Genomic DNA, 6,149 nt, shown 5'->3' with positions numbered 1-6,149 from the left:
GCTATTGCTGGAAGGTATTCAAGTTTGTTTTTATTTAAGACCTGGAAATAAAAAAAAGTTTTGCTTTTGGGTTTTTGGTTTGTTTTTTTTTGGGGGGGGGGTTGAGGTAGGGTCTCACTCTGGCTCAGGCTGACCTGGAATTCACTATGTAGTCTCAGGGTGGCCTCAAACTCACGGCGATCCTCCTACCTCTGCCTCCCAAGTGCTGGGATTAAAGGCGTGCGCCACCACGCCCGGCTGTTTTTGGTTTTTTAGAGGTAGGGTTTCACTCTAGTCCAGGCTGACCTGGAATTCACTATGTAGTCTCAGTATGGCCTCAAACTCACTGCAGTCCAATAATACATCTGCCTCCCGAGTGCTGGGATTAAAGGTGTGTGCCACCATGCCTTACACAGAAAAAAAAACTTTTTTTTCATTAATTTAATTTATTTATTTGAGATAAAATGGGCATGGTAGAGTGTCTAGATGCTGCAAACAAACTCCAGACGCATGTTTCACCTTGTGTAGCTGGTTTATGTGGGTACTGAGGAATCAAACCTGAATCCTTAAGCTTTGCAGGCAAGCACCTTAACTACTAAGCAAATCTCTTTAGTCTTCAGGTTTGATTCCCCAGTACCCATGTAATGCCAGATGTACAAGGTGGCACATGTGTCCAGAGCTCTTTTGCAGTAGCTGGAGGCCCTGCTGCACCCATTCTCTCTCTCCTTGAAGATAAAACTGAAAATATATTTTAAAAGTTAAAAAAATTCTGGGTAAAAAAAAAAATTCTGGGTGCAGTGCTCATGCCTATAATCCTAGCACTTGGGAGGCTGAGGTAAGGAGGATCACTGTAAGTTCAAGGACAGCCTGAGGCTACAGAGTAAGTTTCAGGTTAGCCTAGACTAAAGTAAGACTGCCTCAAAAAAAACAAAAATTGGAGAGATTGCTTAGTGGTTAAGGTGCTAAGCCAACGGACCTCAGTTTGATTCCCCCAGGACCCATATAAGCCAGATGTACAAGGTGGTACATGCATCTGGAATTCATTTGCAGAGTGGCTAGAAGCTCTGGCGCGCCCATTCTCTCTCTCCCTCTGACTCTTTCCCTCTCTCAAATAAATAAAATATTTTAAAAAAATTGGGGCTGAGGAGATGGCTCAGTGGTTAAAGTCGCTTGCTTGCAAAGCCTGGCAGCCTAGGTTCAATTCCCCAGTCCCCACATAAAGCCAGGTGCACAAAATGGCATCTGGAGTTTGTCTCTTTCCCTTCCTCTCTCTTTGCTTGCAAACAATTTTTTTTTAAAAAATTAAAGAAAAAAAGAAGCCTTGGAAGCACAGGCCTATAGTCCCAACTACTTGGAAGGCTGAGGCAGGCAGATCTCCAAGTTCAAGGCTAGCTTGGGCAATTTAGTGTGACCCTGTTTCAAAATGAAATGAAATGAAATAAAGGGCTAGGAATACAGGTTAGTAGTGTAGCACTTGCCTAGATTTCTTGGGCCCCTAGGTTACCCTAGTAGGGAGAGAGAGAAAGGGAAGAAAGAAGGCGGAGGCTACTTTGCTCTGCAGAGAGGCCTGGGCTGAGGCCCAGTTGAAGATAGTTGGTTTTCTGGGCTCTACTGACTAATTTTTGTCCCATGAACAGAATAACCCTGTCTTCTGCAAAGTGCCTGGATTTGTGGCAGGCTGGCATGGAATGGGAGCAAGTAGACCGGGGAAGATACTTGGTTGGGCACCACTGTTGGCCTCGAATTTCCCTTCCAATCAAACTGGATAGCGTCAGGAGTGGCTTCTTGTTGCCAGGAACCCTTTAATTGGTATCTACTGACCAAAACACAGCTGTGGCCACAGCTTCAGTCCCCAGATAGAATGTCAGGACTTGGAGGCTCCACCCTTTTGGAGCTGAGGCTCAGTTTGGGGGCTGCAGCAACTCCAGGACAGAGGTCAGACAAGCAATCAAAAGTATTGTAGCCAGTCCTAGTGGGGCAGGCCTGTGCCACTTAGAGGCTGAGGCAGGAGGATAGAAAGTAGAGGCCTGCCTAGGCTACAGAGTGAGTTCAAGGCCAGCTTGCTTCAAAATAAAAAGAGGCCGAGGAGGGACTGGAGGGATGGCTTAGTGGTTAAGGCACTTGACTTGCAAAGCCAAAGGACTCAGGTTTGATTACCCAGGACTTAAGTTAGCCAGATGCACAAGGGAGTGCACACATCTGGCGTTTGTTTGCAGTGGCTGGAGGCCCTGGTACGCCTATTCTTTCTTTCCCTCTCTCTGTCAAATAAATAAATAAAAATAAAAACAGGCTGGGGAGATGTAAAGGGGCTTGCTTATAAAGCTTGCCAGCCTGAGTTCAATTCCCCAGGCCTAAAGGCGATGCAAAGTGGTGTATGCATCCGTGATCCCAGTGCACCACACCCATCTCCCACCCCCCACATACATACACAAACACAAATAAAATAAGTTAAAGAAAAATATTTTAAGGGCTAGGAGCCTGGCATGGTGGCACATGCATTCTGGCATTCTGGAGGCAGAAGCAGGAGAACCATTGTGAATTTGAGGCCAGCCACAGACTACATAGTGAATTCCTGGAAAACCAACAATAAACAAATAAATAAAATGGCTGGGAATATAGCTCAGTGATAGTGTGCTTGGTTTGCATTTGTGTAGTGACCCTAGGTTCAACCTCCAGGACCACAAAACCAGCAACAACGTGTGCACCCCCCATCCCAAATCCCACTACAGTAAGCCTGCAGTAAGGGCTGCCTGTAGTGTGAGGCAGTATGTTCTCATGGGCAGTAGGGTCATCAGAGATTTGGCTGTGTTAAGCTCAAAGCTAGAACCTTACTTTAGTGAAATAAAGAGAAGGAAGGGAAAGAGGAAACTGAAGCAGTACACAGGTATCTGACTAAGCTGTCGAGCTAGTCATGTGACTCACTCGGGTCACTAGTCTGGGGAGCTTTGAGGACTGGAGTTGAAGCTAATGATGCTGCAGAAATCCTCTCAAGCCTGTGCCACAGCATTTGGAAAGGCCACCTCAACATGAATCCACATGGACTCCAAAATAGCAAAATAAGATCTAGGAAGTTCAAAGGCCAGAAGGAAGTCAATATTTGTGACACTTTGTTCTTCAAAGATCTCATATGAAACCGGGCGTGGTGGCGCATGCCTTTAATCCCAGCACTCGGGAGGCAAGAGGTAGGAGGACTGCCGTGAGTTCAAAGCCACCCTGAAACTCCATAGTGAATTCCAGGTCAGCCTGGCCTAGAGTGAGACCCTACCTCAAACCCCCCCACCAAAAAAAAAAAAGAAGATCTCATATGAAGTATGGCCAATTGTGGCACAATAGCTTGAAGCAAGCTTTTAAAAAAACATATATTGTTACTCTTGTTTTGGTGTTTTCAAAGTAGGGTCTCACTCTAGTCCAGGATGACCTAGAATTCACTATGTAGTCTCAGGGTGGCCTCTAACTCATGGCAATCTTCCTATTTCTGCTTCCAGAGTGCTGGGATTAAAGGCGTGCACCACCACATCCAGCTCTAATTATTTATTATTTTTAAATTTTTCATTTACTTGAGAGAGAGGGAGAATGGGCATGCCAGGGCCTTCATCCACTGTACACGAAATCCAGACACATGTACCACCTTGTGCATCTGGCTTACTTGGGTCCTAGGGACGCAGGCAAACTCCTTAACCACTAAGCCATCTCTCTCCAGCCCTGAGGCAAACTTTTAAAATGAATCTGCTCAGAGAGGAAGACACTGTATGATGTGAGACTCTTAGGTGCCATTTTCTGCAAGAAGCTGTTAAAGACACTTGAAGTTGCATCAAGAAGATATAGCTAGGCGTAGTGGCACACACCTTTAATGCCAGCACTCAGGAGGCAAAGGTAGGAGGAGCGCTGTGAGTTCGAGCCAGCCTGAGACTCCATAGTGAATTCCAGTCAGCCTGGGCTAGAGTGAGATCTTACCTTGAAAAATAATAAAAGAGAGATAGAGAAAGACAGACAGAGTCAGGCACAGTGGTGTATACCTTTAATCACAGCACTTGGGAGGCTGAGGTAAGGGAAATGCCATGAGTTCAAGGCCAGCCTGGGCTACAGAGTGAGTTCCAGGTCAGCCTGGGATAGAGTGAGACCCTGCTTCAAATAAAATAAAGAGCTGGACCTGGTGGTGTACACCTTTAATATCAGCACTTGGGAGGCTGAGGTAGGAGGATCACTGAGTTTGAGGTCACCCTAAGAGTACATAGTGAATTTCAGTTCAGTCTGAGCTAGTGAGATGCTACTTCAGGGGGGAAAAAAAAAAGCTGGGCATCGTGGCACACACTTTATTCCCAGCATTCAGGAGGGAGTGGTAAGGGGATTGCTATGAGTTTGAGTTCAGCATGAAATTACAGAGTGAGTTCCAGGTCAGCCTGTGCTAAAGTAAGACCCTATCTTGAAAGAAACAAACAAAAAGAGAGACAGAGGGAGAGATTAATAGAGAGATTTTGAGGTTAGAAAGGGCTCAGCTTTTATAGGCGCTTATTTGAAGAGCCTGTGACACAGGAACAATTTCCAAGCTTTCCACATAACCCAGACAGAAAAGAGTGATATTTCTAGTGTTTGTTCATTTTTTTAGTAGCAATAGGCTCATGTGCCAGCCTGGGCTACAGAGTGAGTTCCAGGCTAGTGAAACCTTGCTTTAAATAAAATAAAGAGCTGGACCTGGTGGCGCACGCCTTTAATCCCAGCACTCGGGAGGCTGAGGTAGGAGGATCTCTGTGAGTTCAAGGGCATTCTGAGAATACATAGTGAGTTCCAAATCAGCCTGGGCTGAAGTGAAACCCTACCTCAAAACAAAACAAAACAAAGAAATGTGAAACTGCCTCCACAGGCAAAGAGCTTCTTAGGAACTCATCCTTCTAAGATACCAAAAGTACCCAGTCCTGCAGAATGGATTTAGGGGACAATCCCAAACTAATTTGCCCACAGACTATAAAATCCAAGAGGAAAGTAGGTGACAATGTAGCTTCCTAGTTTAATTCATGGTAAACTGAAGAGTGGTTTAATACTCTTTACATGTCAACAGCACAGTCAGGTGCAGGGGGAGATGATTCTGCAGGCAAAGTGCTTGCCTCACAAGTATGAGGACCTGAGTTCAGAATCCCAGCACCCACATAAAAGCCCACATATGCCTGTAACCCTAGCAGTGAGGAGACAGTCAGGAGGACACTCAGGGCTTCCTGGCTAGCTAGTCTATTAGTAAGCTCTGAGTAAATCAGAAAGAGAACTTGTCTCAAAAAGGTAAGAGTGGAGGAGCTGGATAAGTGTCTTAGCAGTTAAGGCACTTCCCTACAAAGCCTAAGGAACCAGATTCGATTTCCCAGTAGCCACGTAAGCCAGATGCACAAGGTGGCGAATGCATCTTAAGTTTGTTTTGGTACTAGAGGTCCTAGTGCACCCAATCTCTCTCTCATAAATAAATAAAATATTTTTTTAAAGGGCTGGAGAAATAGCTTTGTTGTTAAGGTGTTTGCTGATAAAGCCAAAGGATCCAAGTTCAATTCCCCAGAACCCACATAAACCAAATGCACAAGGTAGCACATGTGTCTCGAGTTTTTTGTTTGTTTTTTTTTTTTTGCAGTGGCTGGAGGCCTAGTGTGCCCATTCCCCTGCCCCTTTCTCTCTCTCTCAACAACAAAAAAAAAAAAAATATATATATATATATTTAAAAAGAAAATAAGGTGGAGGACTGGAGAGATGATTCAATGGTTAACGGCACTTGCTTAAAAAGCATGCCAAACCAGGTTTGATTCCCCAGTACCCACATAAAGCCAGACACACAAGGTAGCACATGTGTCTGGAGTTCGTTTGAAGTGGCAAAAGGCTCTCACCATGCCCATTTTCTCTCTTTCTCTCTAAAATGAATATATATATATATATATATATATATATATATATATATATTTATTTATTTATTTATTTATTTTTGGATACACAAATATTTTTAAAAATATGATGAGGCTGGAGAAATGTCTCAGTTGATGGGGCTTGCTTGCAAAGCCTAAAGACCAAGGTTTAAGTCCCCAGTGCCCATGTAGAGCCAGACACACAGAATGGCACAGGCATCTGGAAATTTGCAGGCGCAGGAGGCCCTGGCATGTACCTCCCCGTCCCCCCAATAGAGGAAGAATAGAAGAGAA

Source organism: Jaculus jaculus, chromosome 3, assembly GCF_020740685.1.
Source record: "Jaculus jaculus isolate mJacJac1 chromosome 3, mJacJac1.mat.Y.cur, whole genome shotgun sequence".
Lineage (NCBI taxonomy): Eukaryota > Metazoa > Chordata > Mammalia > Rodentia > Dipodidae > Jaculus > Jaculus jaculus.
This window is presented reverse-complemented; position numbering follows the sequence as displayed.